The 24,938-nt window shown below is 44.3% G+C and overlaps 1 protein-coding gene and 2 pseudogenes across 2 annotated transcripts in view; 1 reads left to right on the top strand and 2 right to left on the bottom strand.

The window, feature by feature from the left end:
- Positions 1-24,938, bottom strand: part of CPI1 (cyclopropyl isomerase) — a 159,953-nt gene that overhangs the window by 130,592 nt on the left and 4,423 nt on the right. The window lies entirely within an intron of this gene.
- LOC148009896 (uncharacterized) lies at positions 5,851-6,618 on the top strand (annotated as a pseudogene).
- On the bottom strand, positions 6,869-23,572 carry LOC148009897 (uncharacterized; annotated as a pseudogene).

Here is a 24,938-nt window from a genome sequence, read left to right on the forward strand (position 1 = left end):
TTTTCCACAAAACCTTGAAGTTGATGCATATATATGTCTTCATGCAGATCACAATGTAAGAATGCAGTCTTTACATCCATCTATATGAGCTCCATATCTTTAGCTACATCTAAGCCCAAAATGATTCTCAATGTAGTCATCTTGACTACAGGAGAGAAAATCTCATCAAAGTCAATTCCATGTTCCTGCTTGTACCCCTTCGCAACTATTCTTGCTTTGTACTTTGGTGAGGAACCAAAAGTGACCTGCATCTTGTAAACCCATTTACATGGAAGTGTTTTTTGCTCTTTAGGCAACTGCACCAAGTCCCAAGTGCCATTTTTCTCAAGAAATTCCATCTCTGACAACATGGCTTTATATCATTTCTTGCCGTCCTGTCTATCCATTGCTTCCTTGAAGCAAGACGATTCACCACAGTCTATCAACATGACATAATCAGCCACATTGTTTGCACCAAGAACAAATCTATCAAGTTGTCTAGTAGCCCTGGACGATCTCCTAAGTTCTGCCGATTCATTTGTTCCATGAGTAGAGCACTCTCTACATCAGCATACAAAAGAATCGCATTGAAATTGCTCATAGCAGTCCTAAATGTATCCCAACTCTCTCGAAGAGTGCAAAGCAAGAACGTAGCCTTAAATTCTTCATCAATCAAAAACTTCAAGGCAACCAGCTGGCTGAAAATGGAGTTAAACTCACTCAAGTGAGTAGACATTGTTGTACCCTCTTTCATACGCAAATCCATAAGCTTTTTCAACCAATACACTTTGCTTGCGGCACTTTTCTGTGCATACAGTTCTTCCAGTTGAGTCCACATAGCATATGCAAAATCCAAACCTTCAATATTAAACAACAAGGCATCAGAGATCGATAGCTCAATGGTTGAGCATGCAAGCTCATTTAACCCATCCCAATCTTCCTATTCCATGTCTGTGGGCTTTGTTCCTTTGGTTTTAATCGGCTTTGCTTGCTTCTTTTGCAACAGGATATTGTAGCACTGGTTTTGCCAAATTGCAAAGTTATGTGCTCCTTCAAGCTTCTTTATGTGCATGAGATTACTGCTGTCATTGCTGCCAGCCATGATTTTCAACCCAAATGTGACCAAAAATTCAGCGAATGCAGGCCCAAACTGTCACACAAGTGACCAAGGTACAAACAAGTACCAACCAGCAATAAATGACCACGTAGAAGCAGAGATTTCAGATCTGTAATTAAATTTTCAGAAGCACCAAACCATGTGCTATAGCATTCCACAACTGATTACAGCTGTTCCAAGGGCATATACATCACATTACATGAGAAATCCCAAAATTTAGCTGCAATTTCTGTTGTACATGTACCCACTGGCATAAAATTTGACACGCACGGTCAAAAAAAAACTGCAAAATTTTTGTGCTCAAAGCATCAACCACACATCTGCATTTTCGCTGTCATGCATAGAACAGGCCAATTTTGCCAAAATAGAGTAATTTCAGCAAAACCCCTAAACTTTCCAAGTGTTGGATGTCCAAATTGCATGGAATTGAGCCCTGCAAGTACATAAAATGACCAAATGGTGCACAAATTTTTGCCCAAACTGCAAAAGCCCCAAATTGCACGAGGTCCAATGTGCATCAATGTCAAGAAATTGAGTAAATTTCAGCCCAATTTTGCATGTACATGAAAAGCCCCAAATGTCGGGGACAAAATGTCACAAATTCCTGCAATTTCTAAGACAGATGTCACTATTGTGTCTTGCTCGCACCAAATCTAGATAAATCCCCAAATTTTCCAAGTCCTATGTGCACTAATTTCAATGAAATCGAAAGAATTTCACTAAAATGTGAAAAGCCCCAAAATTCCCTAGCAAATGTGCACCAACTTTGCAATTTCTGAGTCAAATTGTCTAGTTCTACATTAAGGTCCGCAAATCCGAGAAAAGCCCCAAGTTTCTAGGCTAAACCTGCACAGATTTGCACACTATGCTTACGCGCGCGAACACCCGGAGGAGAGGAGATAAAAGCAAACTCAAAATTTTTGGAAAAAAAAAGGAGAAGAATTTCGGGTCAATGGCCATTTAGGTCCATGACCTGTCACGCCTGCCAAACTGCCGCCCGCTAGTCGCCTGCTGAAGTCGTCCTGTTCGCTGGTCACCCGTCAGTTGCTGCCCGTCACGTTTTTGCACAAGTCAATTGCCTTGCAAGCGCCGTCCGTCAGCTCACTCACCCATCAGCTCCTGCCAATCACGTTTCTGCACAAGTCAACTGCCTTGCAAGCACCGTCCGTCACGTTTCTGCACAAGTCAACTGTCGAGAAACCCTTCACCTGCAGTTTGCATTTTTTACGTTTCTACGTTTTACGTTTAGGGTTTGCAGCCCCAAAAAGGGGCGCCATCCTAGACTGACTATGCCTATTTATAGGCCACTCTCTCATTCATTCCTCATGGCTGATTCATTCAGTCTGTCACCTCTTCTCGCCAGCCTCTCCACTACCCTCACACCCCTTCAGGAGGACATTGCGGTTCGTGGTTCGTGGCTATCAGCATCATCTTCCTTGTGCTACGGCACCCTTGTTCTCTTGTATCACATTCACTCCATGATTCAGAACTTCATCCTTCCATTCATCAGAGTTTCTTCTCTCTTCTCTTCTCTTGTGCATGTTTGCCGAGTTCACTCCGTGTTCCTCCCCACAAACCCTACTGTCTCGCTGGTACGTCATCTTTTGACATAGTATCAGAGCTGAATCTACTCACCTAGCAGCGAAGATCCTCCACTCCAGTGAAGGCAAAGACCGGTGGTGGGTTCGGCATCCACTTCTCTTCTTCTTCCGTTGCATCAAAATCTCATTTTTGCAGATTTCAGGTGTTTTAGCTTGCTACCCACATCCGGTTCGCGGAGGACATCTCAGCCAAAGCTGTCCATTACTGTCTCCATCAGTTGGCGCCTGATTTCCAGCCCTCTTCACGCAGTTTGGAGCTAATTCCAGCCAGGCAACTGTTGTTCCTATGCAGACCTGCTGCCGTACAGCCTGCCACGTCATCACAGTCCTACTGCTTGCATTTTTAGTCTTTCTCTCTCCTGCAGACTGTCCTGCCTGCGTTTTTAGTCTTTCTCTATCCTACAAGCTGTCCTGCCTGCGTTTTTAGAAAGAATGCATTTATAGTCTTTCTCTCACCTACTGCCTACATTTTTAGTCTTTCTCTCTCCCTGCACGTTGTCCTGCCTGCGTTTTTAGTCTTTCTCTCTCCTCACCTGTGTTTTTCTACTGGTTGCAACCTCTTACTACTGGTCACATCCTCCTCCCACTAGTAGCTCACTTCCAACCCTCCCACCCCTTAAGGCAGGCATTGCGGTTCGTGCTTCACACTGCCCTCACACCCCTTGAGGCGAACATTGCGGTTCGTGGTTGATGGTGGCTAACCTTTTCCTTCTTCAGCAAGGCACACTGGTATCCATGGCTTCTTTACCAATAGATGACCAAACTACTGGGTGCTCCTACTGTGGCATCACCGGACACACCACCAATGCTTGCTGACTTCAACCCTTGCTCCCCACCCCCCAGAGTACATGCGTCTTCCACCAGGCACTCCTTGTGCCACCTCTCCTTTCTGGGCCACAGAGATCGTTTTACATTGGCTATCAGAGTCCTATGCTCAAGGCAATAAGACGCATCCGATGCGCACTAAGTCCTTTCGAGCACATGGAGGATCAATTGGCGCTATGACCTCCTGGAGATCATCGCAATACCCGCAGCAGTCTTCTCCCACCTATTTTCAGGTACAGTGGCTACCACGGCCCGCGGTTCTACAGTCCAATCCATCGAGAGACAGTGATTGTTTGATACCGTCTCCTCATCAGTCCGCTCCTTCGAGAGACAGTGACTGCTCGACTCCTTCCTCTTCTTCAACTACCCAGTCTGCTCCACTAAGAGACGGCGACTGTTGCCCACCTCTTGCTCATTCTGAGCCCCACCCTTCCCTACCCTTAACTACTTAGGTTCGAGAGGCTACCTCTAGGAGCTCTTTGGCACCCCAGATACCTTCTTTGGCACGACCAGTGGCACTTCGTTCGTCATCAGACATTTCAAAGTCCGTGATCCATGAGTTTTTGGATTCCCTATCTACTTCAGAGGAGGATGTTATTTCTTTGCCCTCAGAGGGGGCATCTACTTCTTCGACTTCAACGGGAGGCCCCTCCACCTTCCACCTCAGAGGGGGAACCTACTCCACATGAAGTTCTTCACCCATCCTCTACTTTCTTGGGGTGGCTGTCTTCGACCAGTCATCTCTTCTACTGATACCCAGGATCTTCAGGTACCACCTAGATCGAGACCTCGGAGGTTCAGCTGCAACTTGGTGACGAGGCCTTCGTATTCCTTCCAGCATGGATGCACGGAGCTAGTAGCTTCTCTCCCAAGGTTGTGTTTCGGGTTCTCCATTTCACTCTATCTACTGGTCTTTACTACAGGTTCCCCTTTCCGGTGGAAATCTTGGATCTTAGGGATCCTCTACATCTTCTTCCTCCTCTTCTCTTCTTGCCTTGGTCACTTGGTCATCATAGAGCCACCTCCCAAGATCGAGTACGAGCATCTCATGGTTCTCAATACCACACAAAGTCCGACATTCCTCCTATGCATTGCATGTTTTCCTCATCTTTGTACTAGGGCACTTGGGCAAGTGAACAATTTCCCCACAAGGGACACTGTCCAAGTGGCACCTGCTGCATACGCATTGCATCTCCATCTCTCTTCTCTTGTTCCCCTTTTTTGGCCTGAGAGGGGGTGTTGAGAAACCCTTCACCCTTCACCTGCAGTTTGCATTTTTTACGTTTCTGCGTTTTGCGTTTAGGGTTTGCAGCCCCAAAAACGGGCGCCATCCTAGACTGACTATGCCTATTTATAGGCCACTCTCTCATTCATTCCTCACGGCTAATTCATTCATTCCATCACCTCTTCTCTCCAGCCTCTCCACTACCCTCACACCCCTTTAAGAGAACATTGCGGTTTGTGGTTTATGGCTGTCATCATCATCTTCCTTGTGCTACGGCACCCTTGTTCCCTTGTATCACATTCACTCCATGATTCAGAACTTTATCCTTCCATTCATCAGAGTTTCTTTTCTCTTCTCTTCTCTTCTCCATGTTTGCCGAGTTCACTCCGTGTTCCTCCCCGCAAACCCTATTCTCGCTGGTACGTCATCTTTTGACATCAACTACCTTATAAGCGCCATCCATTAGCTCGCTCACCCGTCAGCTGCTGCCCCTCACGTTTCTGCACAAGTCAACTGCCTTGCAGGTGCTGTCCATCAGCTCGCCTCCAGTCCCGTTACGTGATCAATGCCCCGCTAGTCCCATCTCCTTGCTGGAGCCTCACATGGCACCTATCGACTATCCACGATGCCTACAACTGTCCACGATGCCTCACAACCTGCTCACCTGTGACAACTCCTACTCGCCTGTGACAACTCCTGCTCGCCTGTGACAACTCCTGCTCGCTTGTTGACTGTCGAGTGCTACTCGTCAAGTCCACCTAGGAGTCCTACAACACCTAAGTTGTCTCTTGCCCGCTTTGATACCAGTTTGTAATGATCAGGAGGCACGAAGATCGAGATAGTCAGTGTTCGTTATGCACAGAGAGACAGAGAGAGTGAGAGAGAGCAGCAGAGTAGAGACCAATTCACACAAGGATGCGTAGCATTGGCCACGATGGAGAGACATTGCCACTACACACTTCTAGGAGCCTCACATACAAAGGTGGCTATTTGACACACTAGTCACACCAACCATGATGTATAGTGCACCTATTTGGACCCCTATCCTGGCTACATACCTATGGATACAAATCAAGAGACCACAAATCATCATGCTATTACGGATGATCCATCGCAAACCATCGGTACCACATGAGATTATCAAAGTCAAGTTTGTTGTACCCCCCATGATGATGGAGTCCCTTTTTCATGCTATCCGCTTCATACACAGAGTACGTAACATGCACCCAAATAGGCTACCTAGGAGAGCCTTCAAGGTCTCTAGGCAACTAGCTAAGGCAAGACAGGAGACTTCATGGTATGCACAAGTCATTCAGCGGCTTACAAGATATGGGATCCACATGGACCATCTCCCCCCCTTTCAATATGACCCTAACTCCCCCTTCATACACCTCTCCCATACAAAGAGGAACTTGGTCATGCAGCAAGACCTTTACCAATTGTACATACAGCATACATGGACTTCACCCAAGCAATCCCTTTCCCCAAAGATGTCATACTACAAAGGCCACTTCATGAAGACTACAGCAGATGGCTTCATTAAGAGACCTAGATACCTAGATGTATACATGCCACATGAGAGACGAGTAGCCATTGGCCAAATCAGGGTATCCTCTCACTAGCTTGACATTGAGATTGGAAGGGCAGCCCACATTGCCCAAGTTGAGTGGATTTGCAAACTATGCCAAGAGGAGGTGGAAAGGGAGGAGCACTAAATTTGCAGATGTAGACCCTATAGTACAATCCAAGCTAGGTACCCCCTACTATTTGCAAGAGACACCTCCCTTAAACTAGTCACGAAGTCCCCACACTGGCACCACCTGGGCCAGTTGCTAGTCGAGATTCAGAGGCTCCACACATCACTACTATAGGCTGACACTACATAGAGAGGGGGCCGTCAGTCACAACTAACCGATTTCTTCTAGATAGTGACCACACACACAGTGTCAAAGTGAAGCAATGCGGAAGCAAATGATCAAGACAAAGAGTGAACAGAGAGAGAAGAGAGAGAGAGAAAGAGAGTGAAACACAAAAAATAGGCAGTGAAGAATGTTGTATAGGGATGCAGAAATATACATGGGTGTAGAAAGAATGTATGCGTATGTCTCCACCTCGAAGATCTCAATCTCCATCAGCCCCAACGGCAGTCTCCACAATCTCCCGCCTGAAAACTAGGAGCACAACTGAAGAAGATTGCAAAAACCGAGGCCAATAAACAGGCCAGCCAAAAAGACCCAGAAATAGTAGGTCGGCTACAGCCGACTAGTTAGCAAACTGGCCGACCAGCTGTCCAACCTGCAATCTGCAATCTGCAATCTGCCTGACACGTGGCAACTGCCACATGGCACTCCTGAACCAATCGCTGCCCGGGATACCTGTTGTGCTTACTACTTGTCCGGGCCCCGAGGAATGTCCAGCTCTAATACCCCCTCTCAGATCCTGGACACGGTAGAAGGCTAAGGGATCTAGAGTGCTATCAAAGTAAAGCCTAAGGAAGCACCTTGGTAAACAAGTCTACAAGATTGTCCTCTGTCTTGCAATAGACCACGGAAACAGTCTCATCTAGAATCTTCTCCAGAATGAAATTGTACTAAATCTCAATATGCTTTATCTGAGCATGAAACACAAGATTCCTAGCCAAGGCAATGCAACTCTCATTGTCGCACTGTAGAACAGTAGAACCTCTCTATGGACAGCTAGGCTCCTCCAAGAGCCTACAAAGAAGCACACTATCTCACATGTAGTAGAAGACACATCCCGATACTCCACCTCAATCAAAGATAGGGCAACCGTGGGTTGCTTCTTGCTGCTCCATGAAATAGCACCATCACCCAAGGTAAAGCAATAACCTGTCGTGGACCTCCAATGATCCACATCGCCAATCCAATCTGAATCACTCCATCCAATAAGGACCAAGTCTATAGCACCTGTACCAACTAGATAATAGATCCCAATATCAAAAGTCCCCCGTAGGAACAGCAAAGTCCTCTGAGCAACCTGCCACTGCACCATCTTGGATTCACTCATGAACCCGTCCAGCACACCTTCAGCATAGCATAGGTCAACACGAGTATCAAGAAGCCAGATCAAGGAGCCAACCAATGTCTTATAACGGATAGCATCCGCCAAATGAGAACCGGAATGAGCCGTAGCCTTCCAATTTGGGTCCATAGGAGTCATAAGAGACTTGTATCCCTCCATCTCACACGGAGTCAAGAGCTCCTGTACATACCACTGCTGGGAAATAAAGATCCCCCTCGGAGTCTGATAGATCTCATAACCTAGAAAGAAGTGAAGAAGTCCCATATCCGTCATCTTAAACTTCTCATGAAGTGCTGCCTTCATCTGCTCAACCATCTAAGTATGGCCACCTATCACAATCAAGTCGTCCACATAAAGGACAAACAACACACGACCTCCACCTGAGGCATAAACATAAAGCTGGGGGTCAATTGTGGAACACCAATACCCCAATTGCTCCTAGAGAAAGGAGTCAATCTTCTCATTCCAAGCACGGGGACTCTCTCTCTCTCTCTCTCTCTCTCTCTCTCTCTCTCTCTCTCTCTCTCTGGTTGTTTGACACCCTAGTCACACCTACATTACTATATGGAGCAGAGGTATGGGGTTGAAGCTTGTACCACAAGCGTCTTAACCCACTCACTAATCAGATTGAAGTGGAGAGGGATTATTATGATGGTTGGGATAGTATGGAAAGGCCATTGATCATGATGATAGCACACATGATTAGGAGTAAGCCCTTCACCCCACATCCCATTGTCAGAGCAGAGCTAGGGGCAACACCTATAGTTACGAATGCACTCTTCAGGGCAGTGACCTTTTGACACAAACTATGGAAACTTCCACGCTATAGATACTCTAGATTAGCACTAACCTCGTCTAGACAACTAGCAAAAGGAGGCGAGAAGAACTGTTGGTTTTCACATATGGCTATTTGGATGAGCCTATATGGTTTGGATATTGACCGCCATCTTCCACCTTTGGATTATAGCCTTGACTGCCCTACACTTTCTCTCAGTCGATCAGAGTTGAACCAAGTGATCAGAGCTAATATCTTGAGAATTGAGATTGCAAGGATATGGATCCATCCACCACTCTCTCTAGGATCGAGGATGGAGTTCTACAGGAGTCATTTATTGTGTCTCTCTGATCACGTTTTCACTATTCGGCCAGCATATATGGACACCCATCTCTCCCATAGCGTACGGGTTGCTATCGGACAGATTCACACCTCCTCACATAGGCTTCAAATGGAGACAAGCAAATGGACAAATAACCTAGCATAGTCACCTCCTCACATAGGCTTCAAATGGAGACAAGCAAATGGGCAAATGACATACGAGGACGGTACCACTACCTCTTTCATGATGGATTTAGACCCCTTCGTCCCATCATGGAGTACAAGGACCAGAGATGCCTAGGTCTTTTTCTCCTCGAACTCGAGAGCCGCTAAACTACACTACTACAAGACAGGAGGCCAGCTCACCCAAGTCCCAGAGGGACACACACAAAGAGCAATGATAGACTTCTTCTACAGAGCCGACCCTACTGACACTACCAGCCTAGTAGAGACAGAGCCACCCCGCGAGACACCTTACAGGCCACACCCTGGAGTCACATTGGATAGAGCCATTTCCCTTCGTCGAGCACAACGACCCCATCTACCAGGACCAAGTCCGAGGAGGCCACACCACAATCGGATTAGAGCAATTATCACGACACACCGAAGACTCACCACCAAGCATATCAGTGAAGCAGCAGCTAGGGACCGCATTATAGCTAAGATCATGTGCAGATCTTGAGATCAGCTACAACCATAGTCTCCACCACACTTTTGTACATGGTTCTATCAGATCTCGTTCTCCTTTCCTTTCCTTTTCTTTTCTATCGATGGAACAACACTACACATGGTTCAACCCTAGTATAGTCCCATCGTATAGTTATTTTCAGTATTGTTCCATAGGCCACCCACTTATTTGTAATGTTATCTTTACCTAACTGATGAGATGACATTAGACATGGATGTACTCTGGATTTTGTCTCATAGGGCACATTGGCCTTATGTAGACGTTAATATTTCTTTCTTTCTTTCTTTCTTTTCTTTTCTTTTCTTTTCTCTCTCTCTCTCTCTCTCTCTCTCTCTCTCTCTCTCTCTCTCTCTCTCTCTCCATTTCCAACATGTCTGAGGTTTATTTCCAGCCTTGCATTTCCTTTTCCATGGCTAGAGGGTGCATCCACACCTTATTTTTTTAGGCAACCAGCATTCTGTGATGGCAATTGCATTATTTCATTATTTTATGGTAGATTAGCCAAGTTTTTGGCATGCCTAATCAGCAGCCAACTAGTTTTGGCAAGTTATGGCTATGTTCATGCCTAATCAGCAGCCAACTAGTTTTGGCAAGCTATGGCTATGTATAGCCATCTCCCACTGGTTGGCCAACATTCAACTTTTCAAGTTTATATCACACTCCAACATTCAAGACTATCCTCCATCTTTCGATGCTGCCATCTAATCCAGTGCCCTCACTAATGCTTTGGGCTGCGTGCATGCACTCATCAACTGACATTGTATTCAACTTTCTTTTCGAGTTCAGTTCAGATTTATCATTTTCATTTTCTTCTTTCGTTGTCTTTCTCTTCCCTTCTCTCTCTGTGCACTCATCAACCCACATTGTATTCAACTTTCTTTTCAAGTTCAGTTCAGATTTATCAATTTCATTTTCTTCTTTCACTATCTTTCTCTTCCCTTCTCTCTTTGTGTTCATGTTCTTCTTCCTTTGCACACTCTCAAAGAGATGTGACAAGCAAAAGAAGACAAAGGCAAAATATTATCATTGTGGCAAGAAACCATCTCTGAAAGGATCACAAGGAACTAGCAGCACTACCAAAGGAGCGGGAGAAGAAGAAGAAGAAGGTTAAGGAGTCTTTTGACGAGTCATCATAATCTCCAAATTCATATTCCGACTTTGACCCGTCGGCCAAGGCACAAGCCAAGCTATGAAGGGCTCCTCTTCTGCAATGAAGAGAAACGCTATAAAGGCCTCCTCTTCCACCTTCTAGCCCTAGTAATCCTTTCATCCCTCACAACTCTCTAGTGCCAAAGAGAGAGAGCATAAGGGTGGTGGTGATGGGGTATCTTAGTCTCATTGATATGCAGGTGCACTGGATGAAGAGTGTGGCTTTTCACATGTATTGAAGCCTAACATGTTTTGAAAATCCTAGAGTTGGGATTGATATCCAAGTTCATGATGGGCTGTTTGATATAGAGCAAGCTTGGCTCCTAGTCTAAGTTCACGTGAGGGGACACTTCAGTAGTCTGACCGAAGGCATGGAATCCATGATCACATGCCCTCACACTGTTTTGCAACTGATCAGCTCCTACTGCCTGCTGCAGCCCAGACAACCTGTCGCTGCTGCAAATCAGCCTGATTTACAGCCCTTGATGCCTACATTTTATTACAGCTGCCTATGTTTTTTTTTTGCATTAACTTAATGCTGATGACTGCATTTAATGCTGTGTCTGTCTAGATTTGGTCTACAGCTGCTGTGTTTTGTGAAATTAATGCTTGTGCAGGCTGGGCAACAATGATTTCAGCCTTCTGACAGTGCTTTTTGACTGTTTTCACCCTAATTATCTCAGATTTTGCAGTCATTTAATGATCAGCTTCTATTAACACTTGTGTAAACTCAACATCTATGCAGTTCGTGTTGTGTTTGGTTGTAGTCTCCCTCTCTATTCTTTATATTCTCTTCCAATCCTCTCCAAATGGCACCTCCCTGCTTTTCTACAAATGATAAACTTCATGGACTTGACTGTCTTACATGGAATGCTGTTATGAAAGCATGGTTTGTGCAGAAGCCATTATGGTACATAGTTTCTAGAGCTATTGAGTGACCTCAACGTCCCATTCCTCTTCCAGATGATTGGGACCTTATCAACCATGAGGAAGCTATGCTTACATGGGATTCTGATGATGCCTATGCGTATTTTGCTCTTCTCCAACATATCTCTAAAGAGGTTCTACCAATAGTCACCCCTTGGAGGACAGTTTTAGTGATATGGGAGAAGCTTCAGATGTCGTATGAAGCTCGCTCAACCATGCATACAATTACCCTCTATGGGCAGCTCTAGCAGATGAAATTCGAGCTGAAGGATGCTATTTAGTTTTCTTACTTCGTGTTACACAAGTATAGGATCAGCTTCAGTATCTGCAGTCTGCACTTCCAAAGGCTCTGATGGAGTGGCCAATGCTTTCCAAGCCCAGAGATCATCGATGCCAATGAGCTTTACCCATATGTCCTCAATGCTACTTGAGAACAAGGCATCATTGAGGTTACAAGGGAGGCCTCCATCTCAATATGATGGCTCTAATGAGACATTTGCAACTTTTGAGAGGGGTCACAAGACGAAGTCAAAGGCCTAGTGCTATCACTATGGTCAAAAGTGACATTTGCACAAGGATTGTAAGGAGTTATCAGGTCTGAGGAAGAAGAAGAAGAAGAAGAAGCAAGATATGGACTCCTTTGTCGAGTCATCCTCCAACTCCAACTTTGACTCAGATCCTCCGAGCCAAGACGAAGGCTAAGGCGCGGAAGGGATCCTCTTCTTCATATGGGGGGAAAGGGCTTGACCGCCTCTTCTTCTATTGCATTCCAGTACAAATGAAGCTAACATCCCTCACGCCTCTAGTGCCAGAGAGGGAGTGTGAGAAGGTGGTGAGGTGGGGCACGAGAGCCTCATCAAAACAAGTATAGAGGTGCAAAGGATCCAGAGAGGGCTTTCCTTCCTCGTTGACTATAGTCTTGCAAGTTTTGAAATCTTGGAGTTGGGATTAACTTCAAGATTCATAATGGGTTGTTACTTAACATAGAATGGAATTAGCTCCTCATCCGAGCTCACATGAGGGGATACTTTGGCAATCTGGCCAAAGGTGGGGAATTCATGGTCGCGTATGCGCATAGGCATTTTTGACAGGATGATCACACATGCTACTATGAGTCATTGTTTGACAAACATAAAGAGCTGTTATGATTCTTCTCTATTTTAAAGGCCTAGTACAATAGACATTGACATTAGGGTTCTCTCCGAGGCACCTCAATGGTGGCTTGATCAACCATTGCTTAGGTATCCATGGTTCATTTTAGTGGTCTTTGTTGTGTGGACTATGATGACTCATTATCATTGTATCATTGTATCATATCAGATCGCCCATGATCTAAGAGAGGGTGTTAGCCGATTAATCAACTCATGAGTGAGTCTATGGATGTGGTTTAGTGGGCTTGGCAATGTAGATCATTTAGGTATTTTTTATTGTCATTTTTATAATGGTTTTGGCCATTTATTTTGTTGGCCGAGTTATGCATGATGCTAGTTTGGACCTAATCATTTTATAACATTATTTTAAGCATTTTTATTTGGAGCTCCCTCCTCAAGTCATTCATCACTTGCAAATTCCCAATGCAGGTCTTATTGGAGAGAGGGAGCCAACGGCAATGCCTACGCAACCAATATCTCACTATTGTATGCGACCGTCTCATGTTTGGCATATGGTTTCCATTTCATGAGTACATCTCTCCATTCTCCCCTTCTAGTCTTCTTTTGTTTTCTTCTATTTCCTCTTTTCTCTTGTGTTGTGAAATCTATTACAACAATCTTCTACACTTTCATATCTTAGGACAAGTACATCTCCAAGATTCTCTTGGAATTTGATATGGATCAATGTAAGCCCATTTCATGCTCCATGGACCAAGATTCCAAGTCATCTATTGCAAGTGGTCCCCTTTCAGATACCACTCATTACACACACCTTGTTGGCTTATTGATTTGGCTCATTTACACAAGGTCGAATATCTTCTCTATGATGGCACTTTGGTCTTCTTACATGACGCCCTCTTTGTAGGCTCACTAGAGGGCCTCTTTGCACATCTTGCACTATTTACAAGGGACGAGATCCTATAGCATCATATACACAAAGGAAGCCACTCTAGCACGTTGGAGTGACTCAAATTGGACTAGAGATATTGGCACTCAATGCTCCACTATACACTTTGCTTTCTCCATTGGATTAAAAGCTATCTTATGCGGCAACAAGAAGCAATGTACCTTGGAAAGATCTTCTATCTTCTACAAAGGCTTAAGTATTGTGCCCTTTGCTCTCCTGCTCTAGAGACAAGTTAGCTCCACCAAAGGTTGGTGCAGATTGGCTTTCCCCAAGCAAGATCCATAGAGCATACTGGATAATAAGAGTGCCCTAGCTTTGGTGAAGAACCCAGTGTTTCATTCTTGTACAAAATACATAGAGGTCTAGCACCATTATGTTCAATAGTAGATTGTGGATTTCGAGTTCGCAATGGTCTACTATTTTGCGGACAATAATGCAACAAATCTCTTTACCAAGCCTTTGTCTCAAGCATCTATGTGTGAAGAAATACCCTAACACACAAACACAAATAACACTGTACGACAAAGCATAGACTAATAAAAAAACACAGTTAGGGTTAGGATAACTCATAGACAATGAATGAAGTGATATGATTATTGAATATACAATGTTCATGCAGCAAACACACTATGCAATGAATGAATATTGTACCTCGAACCCCTGTATCTCTAGGATTAGGGCAAGGGCAATGAGTTGGAGAGTGTGTCGTACTCCGAACGGATCCCAAATCACAGCAAGACAGCCTCCAAATGTCGAACACCAACAAACGCAGTCAAGGAAGGCTAGATCTGATGCAAACGACACTGTATGAGAGAGAAAGACCAAAAACGCAAGGAGAGAAAAATACTAAAAACATTGGCTGCTGCAGGATAGAGAAAGACTAAAAACGCAGAAAAACGAGCAACAGCAGTCAGCATGCTAAAATCAGCTCCGAACAGTGTGTGGTAGGCTAGAAACAGGCCCTAGATTGTTATAGACAGCAATGGCCAGCTTGGACCGCAATATTCTCCATGTTCAGGGTGTGAGCAGCAAGCTGAAATACCTAAAATTTGCAAAAACTAGATTCAGGCTGAATGGAGGGCAACATACCTATTTATAGAAAGTCTAGGCCCTCCCAAGTGAATTTATACTCTTAGGATATATACACTCTCTAGGAAAGTATTCCTTTTTAAATAAATAGGTTTATTCCTTAATTAAGCATAATTTGAGACTATGTAAGTGAAGCTAATGCATTTTTAACTCAACACCCCCTCTCAAGCACAACAACGGTGCCATGAGAAGTAGGCCAACCAAGCGTTTTTTTCTTTATCTTTTATCCCAAGGCATCTCACCCCAAAGTAGCTAGAGCATTGAACAAAGAGAGCACATCAGCTGCCCAATGGCCTACTAAGACTACAAAGGCGATGGTAATCTTACCAAGGGAGCCCAATTAATCACCCTAGAGAGGCCAGGGCATCAGTCAAAGGATGCATGTCGGCTGCCCAGTGGCCTACCAAGTCCTACAAAGACAGATGGAATCAACTATGGACTTTTCTTTTTTAGGGCTTTGTAATTTTGATAGATTTAACATTGAGGATTTCAAATCAGGGTTCGTCCTATTAGTATCATGCCCCAAATGGAAGAGTGACAAGGGATGGTCAAACCCAAGACCTTCACAAAACAAGCATACTATCCCTACCATTACTAGGTGTTGGTGAAGAAGAAAAATAACTGAGGTATGGGTGACACAAATATAGCAAATATGTAAAGCAAGCAAAGCAAAGCAAGCAAGCAAGCTAGCGAAAACTGCCTCGAAGACTGCCATGTGCAATGCCACGAATATGGTGGATCCAGAGTCGACCACTCCAAAAGACTGAAAATGGATAAATACGCGCAGATGTATGTTTACATGAACAGAATGCCAATACATGGGATAATGCAAAGGGAGATGCAAGATGTCATGCTTACGCAAAATGAAATGTAACGATGGCACTTGGATAGTGTCCTTGCAAGGAAATTGTTCACTTATCCAAGTGTCTTTTTACAATCATGTCATCCTAGCAGTGCAGATGAAGTTACAAATGTCTATAAGTACAATACAAAAAAATAAATGAATGAATGAATGTCTAAAAAATATAAGCATCATTATTGTCACTATCAAGAGAAGTAGCCGCCCCCTCTCAAACCGGAAGGAAAAGCAAGAGGGAAGCACCATCTCCCCGTCAATCTAAAAAAGTAGGGAAGAGTGTATCCAAGCTAATCCTAGGTAGAAGGTACTGAAGAACCATCTGATTAATCGCTTTGGTCAAAATGTACGCAAATTTGTCTAATGAAGGCACGAACGCTACGTAAATAGTGTCTAGCTTAACCTACTCTCTGAAAAACTGGAAGTGGACTCCCACATGCCATGTCCGTGGTGTGATGATCAGATTGTTTGCAAGAACAATGGCACTCTAGTTGTCGCAGTAGACAACGGTGGGAGAGTCACAAGGGAAGTGAAGCGCTCTCGGTAAGCTTCTCAGGTAGATGGTCTCAATGGTGCCATCGAAGAGAGCCCTATACTCAGTCTTGGTCGTAGAAGCCGCCACTATCTCTTGCTTATGGCTAGACCAAGAAATGAGAGCCATGCCCAAGGTGAAGAGATAGCCGCTATGAAAACGCCGAGTGTCAGAATCTCCTACCCAATCAAAATCAGTGTATCCCTATAAACATAAACCAAAACCGTAAGTGAGGCTATAAGAATAAGTACACCGTACATACCGCAACACACGAAGACAGGCAATCCAATGTGACATCCTAGGTACTGTGAAATACTGACTAACAATGCTAACTGAATAAGCTAAGTTAGGCCTAGTATGAATTAACCAAAGAAGTTTCCCTATTTTATCATCAAGTGTGTCTATATGCATGACACTCATAGACTCTGAGGTGGGATATGACAGGCCTAGAGCCAAAGAATGCCTCATATGAGGTCTTTTAAAGAGGAAGAGCCACAATCGAGCACTAGTTGAGAATATACACCGCAGTATTAACAATCTTAACCCAAAGGCGTTGAGGGAGCTCTATTGTGAACAATATAGAGCATGCCATTCTAATGATTGTCCGGTTTCTACACTCTACGACTCCATTCGGAGAGGGAGAGTTGATAGAGATGAGCTGGCGAGAGATGCCATATTGCTGTAAAAACTCAGAAAACTCGTAAGAGATGAATTCACCACCGCTATCACTCCTCATGCAACCAACACGACGACTTGTCTGGTCATGAACCAAAAACACCCAAGAAAAGAAATATGTGAAAGCATCCGACTTATGCTTGAGGAAGTACACCCACTGAAACCAGCCTTCCTTCTTGAAATGGGTGGTGATAACCTGATTTAAGAGTTAATTACAACAATAAATAAATGCACATAAAATGAAATACGCACTTTACCATAACATTCTTGGACAGTAGACACCCTGTTGGCCCCAAAATTGGCACCCCTTGCAGTATTTCTTTAGCTTTCATTCAATTGGAAGAGTACAACTTGAGATTCTTTAATCTCCTCCTGCTAACCAATTGCTCTTGCTGTCATAAATGTCCAGCAAGCCTTTTAGGTCATTTGCCCCTTGTTTCACCCAGGACTTCTTCTCCAATTTGACCCTTGGCTGGCCAAATGCTGCCCCAAATCGATTCGGGATGGGCTGGCTCCTAAAATCCCTTGATAACCTTCAATTATCAGCTGCTGATTTCAGTCCCTTGAGCCTTCAATCTCTGGCACAGATCCCAAGGTGGCTTGCTAAACCCTAATTTTTGCTGTGAATTAGGATTTACTGCAGAAATTACAGATCAGCCCACCAAAAATGGCTGAGATCTCCTCTGAATGGTTGAGAATTGCTGAGAATGGCTCAGCATAGGCTGAAGGAGATGAGAGAATGCTGTAGAGTTCAATTATCAGCTGCTGATTTCAATCCCTTGAGCCTTCAATCTCTGGCACAGATCCCAAGGTGGCTGCTAAACCCTAATTTTTGCTGTGAATTAGAGTTTACTACAGAAATTACAGATCAGCCCACCAAAAATGGCTGAGATCTCCTCCGAATGGTTGAGAATTGCTGAGAATGGCTGAGCATAGGTGGAAGGAGATGAGAGAATGCTGTAGAGAGAGAAAATTTTGAGATCTCAGCCATTCTTAATCCACTCTGAGGTGGCAAAACTTTCCTAAGAAGTGGATTTCATGCAAAAAGAATTCACTCTTCTTGTCATTGATAACCAATCCATGCTTTCGTAGCTCATTGAAAACAATGTCCAAGTGCTTTCTATGCTCCGTCTCATTCTTTGAATAGACAATCATGTCATCAAAGAAAGTACCCACAAATGCTCTATGTGGCCAAAAGATGCGATCCATCATCCGATTAAAAGTGGCAAGAGCATTCGTAAGTCCAAAAGGCATGACAAGAAATTCATATAACCCAAAAGATGTCCTAAAAGCTGTCTTAGGCACATCCTCCGATCTAATGCGTATCTGATGATACCCACTTTTCAAATCTATACGGCTGAATATTGCTACTCCTTGCAATCTATCCATAACATCATCGATCCAAGGGATCGGAAAGCGGTTCTTTATCGTGATCTTGTTCAAAGCACGATAGTCAATGCACATACGCCATGAACCATCCTTTTTCTACACCAAAGGCACTAGAGAACAAAAAGAAGATGAGCTGGGCTGAATCAGCCCTTTTTCTAACAGCTCATTTACCTGACTCATAATCTCCTCCTATTGGGCTGCACTGACTCTATAGGGTGGCTTATTAGGAGGGCTACTTCCAGGGATAAGGTCTATGCCATGATCTTCGGGCTTTTCAGGTGGTAGCTGCCCTGGAAGTGACTGAGGGAAGCAATCAGCATACATTTTCAGAAATGACATGCGATCATTCTCTAATTTAGACATATTCCCAACATTCTCACTATCATCCTTATCCTTAGCAAAAACTAAATACGCTGAAAGATGATTTTTCATTACCTTAGAAATAGCAGCTGCAGATACAACAGGGACAGATTCCCCTTTCAACTTTACATCAAGTGTGAGTGTCTTTCCCTTGTGTTGAATAGTGATCTCTTTTGCATATGAATCAATCACTACATGCATACGGTGGCACCATGGCATACCAAGCAACACATCACAACCCTCAAGTGGAGCAATGTAAAACTCTTCACTGTCCACATATCCCTGTATGTGCAACCGAAGCTTTCCAATGAGTGGTATGACAGGTTCTGTATGACCCTTACATACCATTCCAACTTCCCCCATGGCTCCCATCTCATCAACTTTGATGCCTAGACGGGCTGCCATGTCAGTAGAGATGAAGTTGGCTCGTGCACCATTATCAAAGAAAATCAATGCATGTTGATCCCTAATTTTGCCCCATGCTCTGCACAACTCAGTAGCATCATCATTGGGTTGATCACTAACAACATCGGGCACCAATCCCACTGATGTTTTGGGCCTTTTACCCTTAGGATCTCCCTGATTTCTGATTTTACAGCTTGCTGCCTATTGGGACAGTTCTTTGCAATATGACCCTCTTGTTCACAAACAAAGCATTTATTTGCAGCCATCAATTCCCTACGTTATGCCAATGTTTTCGAGCCCTTTCTTTGCTGTTTTGGCCTCTTTTCAAGCTGGTTTTCAGATATGCCCCTTTTCTCAGCCTTAAACAACTTTTTATTCGACTTCTCCCCGCTCTCTTGGAAGCCCGAATCCTTTCCACGCAGCAAAGCATCGGCTGTAGCAGCAGTCTCTATGAGCTGAGACATGCTAGACACGGTGGATTTTATGTTAAAATCCCTGATTCCTTTGGGCAACCCACATACATATTTTTCCACCTGCTCATGAAGGGGTATGGCACGATAAGAAGTGATGAGCAGCAATGCATCCCAAAACTTATTATTGTATTGCTCTAAATTCTTGCATTCCATAGCATCAAGCTTGTTCCAAGCTGTCATGATATCCACCTCAAGGGTACTAGTCAACCAATTCAATGCAAACATTTGCTTGAATTGTACCCATGTTGACAGTGCTCTACCTTGCATCAAGAGCGTGGATCACCACTGCAATGCATTCCCCTTCAAGAAAGTGGTTGCCTTTCGAATCTTAGAGTATTAGGTGAACTGAGAATCTCCTTGCCCTTGCTATCCTTCTTCAAAGCATTCAAAAATCGGGTGAACTGAGAATCCTTTGCCAATTCAGCAAAGAGATTTGCTGCTGTCCTCATCCAATTCTTGAACTGGTCATCAAATTCCTCTTCACTTTGCTGGTCATCTACCTCATGACGGCTTGAAGGCCCTGTATCTTGCCCAACAGCAACATTTTCAACTTGTTGTCCATCATGAGAGCCTTATCTAAGATTAGGCATTTCATTTTCTTCATTCCCATGAGAATGTCTATACTGAGAGGCATCATCACTCTGCTTGATTCCATCTCACTGTATGAAGACATGTTGCTGTAATTTCTCAGCTGAGCACAAAAATTAGCACTAGCACAAAGCTTTGGCTTGCAATCAGGTGCCTCGGGCCCACCAAATCAAGAGATTTGAAGTATCCCAGCAATGGAACCATGAAACCAGCCTTCCTTCTTGGAATGGGTGGTGATAACCTGATTTAAGAGCTAATTACAACAATAAATAAATGCACATAAAATGAAATACACACTTTACCATAACATTCTTGGACAGTAGACACCCTGTTGGCCCCAAAATTGGCGTCCCTTGCGGTATTTCTTTAGCTTTCATTCAATTGGAAGGAGTACAACTTGAGATTCTTCAATCTCCTCCTGCTAACCAATTGCTCTTGCTGTCATAAATGTTCAGCAAGCCTTTTAGGTCATTTGCCCCTTGTTTCACCCAGGACTTCTTCTCCAATTTGACCCTTGGCTGGCCAAATGCTGCCCCAAATCAATTCGGAATGGGCTGGCTCTTGAAATCCCTTGATAACCTTCAATTATCAACTGCTAATTTCAATCCCTTGAGCCTTCAATCTCTGGCACGGATCCCAAGGTGGCTGCTAAACCCTAATTTCTGCTGTGAATTAGGGTTTACTGCAGAAATTACAGATCAGCCCACCAAAAATGGCTGAGATCTCCTCCGAATGGCTGAGAATTGCTGAGAATGGCTAAGCATAGGTTGAAGGAGATGAGAGAAACAATAGGAGCATCAGAGACTGTGATCTTCAGGAGAAAGTGCATCAGTAGCAATTGTCAACTTCCCAAGGTCAAGAATATGCAATCTCCATCACCAAAATGGTCTCCAATGGCTGGGAATTGGCCCCAAAAGCTGGCAGCAACAGTCCAACACCTCTTTCCAACAGCTCCAAAATGAAAAAACGAGATTTCCCTCTCCCTTCAGCCCTATTTAGCCTTTCCCCCACTTGCATGGAAAAGTTTTGCTAAGTGGCAGCTTTCTTAATCCATTTTCAGCAATTTCCAGCCATTTAATTAATTTTCAGAATTAATTAATTCTGAAAATTAATTCAGCCCTTAATCCATGCCTAGAAGATTGACCTTGCCCATCCAAAAATTAATTGGCTAGGCCATTTGCAACCCAAAGTGATCCCATGCATTAATTGACCCTTGGACAAGCATTAATCCATTAATTAATGCCTAGTCCCTAGTGTCACCACTGACACTTAATGGCCAATTAATGATCCTAGGAGCAAACTGACACCAAAATTCACCTAGAATCTAACAAGTGTAACTTGTTACAACTTTTGCCTTTAACACCCATCTTTTTCACATGGTCCTTCGGTCTTCAACTGTGAGAAAGTAGCTTGCACCTCACATGTGCAACACATGTGCATCTTTTAATTGCACATTTGATTAATCCTTTAATCAAATGTCAATTAAACATAAGCAAAGCATCAAATTTTCACGTCCTCATGACACCCACATGTATCTCGAATGATTATCCACTATCAAAAGTAAGTACAACGCACCGTTCAAGGCAGCAATGGATGTTGGCCCACAAAGATCGACGTGAATCAATCTAAGAGGTGCCTTATCTCTATGTGTAGATTGCTGAGGAAACGAGGTACAGTGCAGCTTCCCGAGCTGATATGCTTTACAAACATCTCGAGCTAGCTTCAAGCAAGGAAGGCCCTCAACCATCTCGCAGCAAGAAAACTAATAAAGAGAGTCATAGCCAAAATACCCTAGGCAAAAATGCCAAAGACGCTCATTGTTCATAGGCTCTCGAGATGTGACTAATGCCTAGAAGCTATGTTGGCTATCAGTTAGGTAAGAAAATGAGTCATGCGGTATAGGCCATAAGGCTATGCCTCACCGTGAGCAATCACTAAACCAATCTGAGAGTCAAGGACCTCGATTGTGAGGGCCGTAAAAATAATTGCTCGCCCCAACCAGCAAAGCTACTGAACAGATAAAAAGTTCATCCCAAGCTCAGGAACATAGTATACATTGTCCAATGAAGCTAGATCCGGACCCTTATTAAAGGCAAAACTGACGCAACCTTGAGCCTAGATCTTAATCGAGGAGTTGTTTCCTATGCGGATCCGCCCTACTGCAAGGGCTCAGGTATGGAATATGTCCTCTATAGAAGTCGTGTGATATATAGCTCCACTGTCCACAATCCAAACAGGTACTAATGTGCTCGGCTGTGACAAGTAGGCCTCTGCAGTAACCACGTTGGGAGAGGCAACTCACAAATGTGGATGAGACTTGCAACGGATGTCTCTACAAAGATGATGTGGGCCTCTATAAACCAGTCAAGCAAGCCCTCTGAAGTTAAGAACATTGTTGACTAAGATAGCTGAGAGGTGGCATTGTGTATTTGACCTTTCCACTGCCCCTTGCCATCACCCTACCTCCCCTGATGGGGGTTGCCTGATTGAGAGGCAAGGGTCTGTAACTTGGATTTTGGTGATGTGTCTTATACCATTGATCAATACTCGTCGTTAAAATAGCCAACCTTTTGCAATGTTGACAATACCTATTCTTCGTAGGTACATTCTACCACCTGGGTTTAAGTTGAGACTAGGAGTTTCCTTGTGATTCCCTTGCTTGATTTTGTTTTTTATTTTGATTTTGATTTTGATTTGAAGTTTGATTTTATTTACCCTTCCCTTGGTGCTCCTTCTGAGAATGAGCAACAAGAGCCCTCTTTGAGGAATTATTCATATGAAACCAATCGAACAACGGTGCATAATGCAATAGCTGACACTCAAATTCATAGAATGTGGATAAATTGGACAGAGAAAACGCTTGCTCCACAAAATTGAAGTATTTACACGGCAGCTTGTTAACAAACAATGTGATCTAATTGTCAGAGAACTTAGGAGTCCTTGTAATGGATAATTCGGCAAGGAGATGCCGATACTCAGCCAACTTGACTTTAAAGTTATCTCGGCCAGAGTTTTTGAAGTTCTGAAGCTTATGATCAAGACTTATTCGACGGGTCCTATCCCGAGCCATATAGCGGCTAGTCAAGTGTGCCCATCACTCTGACACTAAGTCAAAATGTTGAAGCTGAGAATGAAACTCAGGCAATAAGCCCTACATCAGTTCAACAATCGCAGAGGCATTCCTAGCCTTCCATGAGTGGATGACCTTGTATGGAACAAATACAGGATTGGGTGTTCCAACCCCTGCACAAAACCCCATAGGCAGGGTTATCCACGTTCAACTGATGGGTCAACTCATCCGAGTCGTCCAATCTCGTCTGTCATGTCTGGTCCCATCCGGACCCATCTAGTCTCTTCCCCACCCGAGTCGCCCGACTGCACCCTATTCAACAATCGACCATTACCTGTACGCTTGCAGCCAACAAAACCCCATAGGCAAGGTTGTCCACATTCGACTGTTGGGTCAACTCGTCCGAACCATCCAGCCTCATCTGTCATGTCCGGTCCCGTCCGATGGACCCGTCTGGTCTGTTCTCCACACGAGTCGACCGACCGCACCCTGTTCGACGGTCGACCGTTACCCGTACGCTTGCGGCCAACAAACGGTCACTTTTTTTTCTCTCACACAAAGACTCAAGAGAAAAGATTAAATATTAAAGTTTTAAACTAACAAATTTAAAAACTCTCTCTCCTTCCCTCCCTCTCATGATTCAAATTTCATCCATCTCTCTCTCATATACACACAATGGCACAATGCAATCATCCTCTCCCATGGATGATGGGCCACCATTCAAATTTCAGAATTTGAAAATCTCTCTCTCTCTCTCTCTCTCTCTCTCTCTCTCTCTCTCTCTCCACAACCCTAAACCCCAAAGCACTCTCCCTTTCTATAAAAATCTCCCCTCTCCTCACCATCTCATTCATCCTTTCAAGTTCTCCACCCCTCCTACTCCTTTCAAGCTCTCCATCCATCCTACTCTCTCAAGCTCTCTCCTCCCTTAACCTCTCAACCCTTACAACCTCCTCCTCCATCAAGCTCTAGCCTCTCTCTACTCCCTCAAGCTCTCTATCCTTTCCACTCCAATCATCTCACCCTCCACCCATGACCCTCTAGGCTCTCTCTATACATCATCAATGGCACCCCCCCCTCCATAAGGCCTTTCGCTTGCATTGTGCCCACTTCGAACTAGTAAAGGAGAAATCCAACACTTACAAGTAGCAATGTAAGTATTGCCCAAAGCTCCAAATCTCATCCGTCACTCACCTTCTCATCCACCTTTGCAAATTAGAAGTGGAGGCCACACCATGCCCTAATACTCCCAATGATGTCTATGAAGCTCGTCATCGGAAATACTTGCCATTGAAGCAACGCAAAGGCCTTTCAAGGGTAAGTGAGGAGGTGATCTCTCCCGATCACGAGGTCTTGGATGCGGAAGACCATCCCTCTCTAATTGTCTCGATTTCCTCCGTTGGAGGAGCCTCTTCTATCCCATCTAGAAAAAGACATTCAAGTAGTGCACCTATGCCCAAGAGACAAGCCACTCTTGCCCAAGCAACGGGACAAGTTTCCGGTCCTCTCTTCTTTCTCAAGAAGAGGCAAAGGCAAGCGGAAATAGAGATTGCTCACACCATAATTGAGTGCAATCTCTCTTTCCATATTCTCAAAGTGGATCGATGGAACCAGATGGTGAAAGCCATTGCCGCCATTGGTCCATGCAAGGAATGGTACAGTGTCACATACAATGACATGCGTACCAAGAAACTCAATGAGAGAGAGAGGATTGACAAGCCCCTTGAGCCTGTGCATGCTAGTTGGGCAAAGTATGGATGGTCTATCCTATCCAATGGATGGAGTGACCGCAAA

The sequence above is a fragment of the Lygodium microphyllum genome, chromosome 30 (assembly GCF_053477565.2).
Source record: "Lygodium microphyllum isolate KBCC chromosome 30, Lygodium_microphyllum_v1.1.10, whole genome shotgun sequence".
Lineage (NCBI taxonomy): Eukaryota > Viridiplantae > Streptophyta > Polypodiopsida > Schizaeales > Lygodiaceae > Lygodium > Lygodium microphyllum.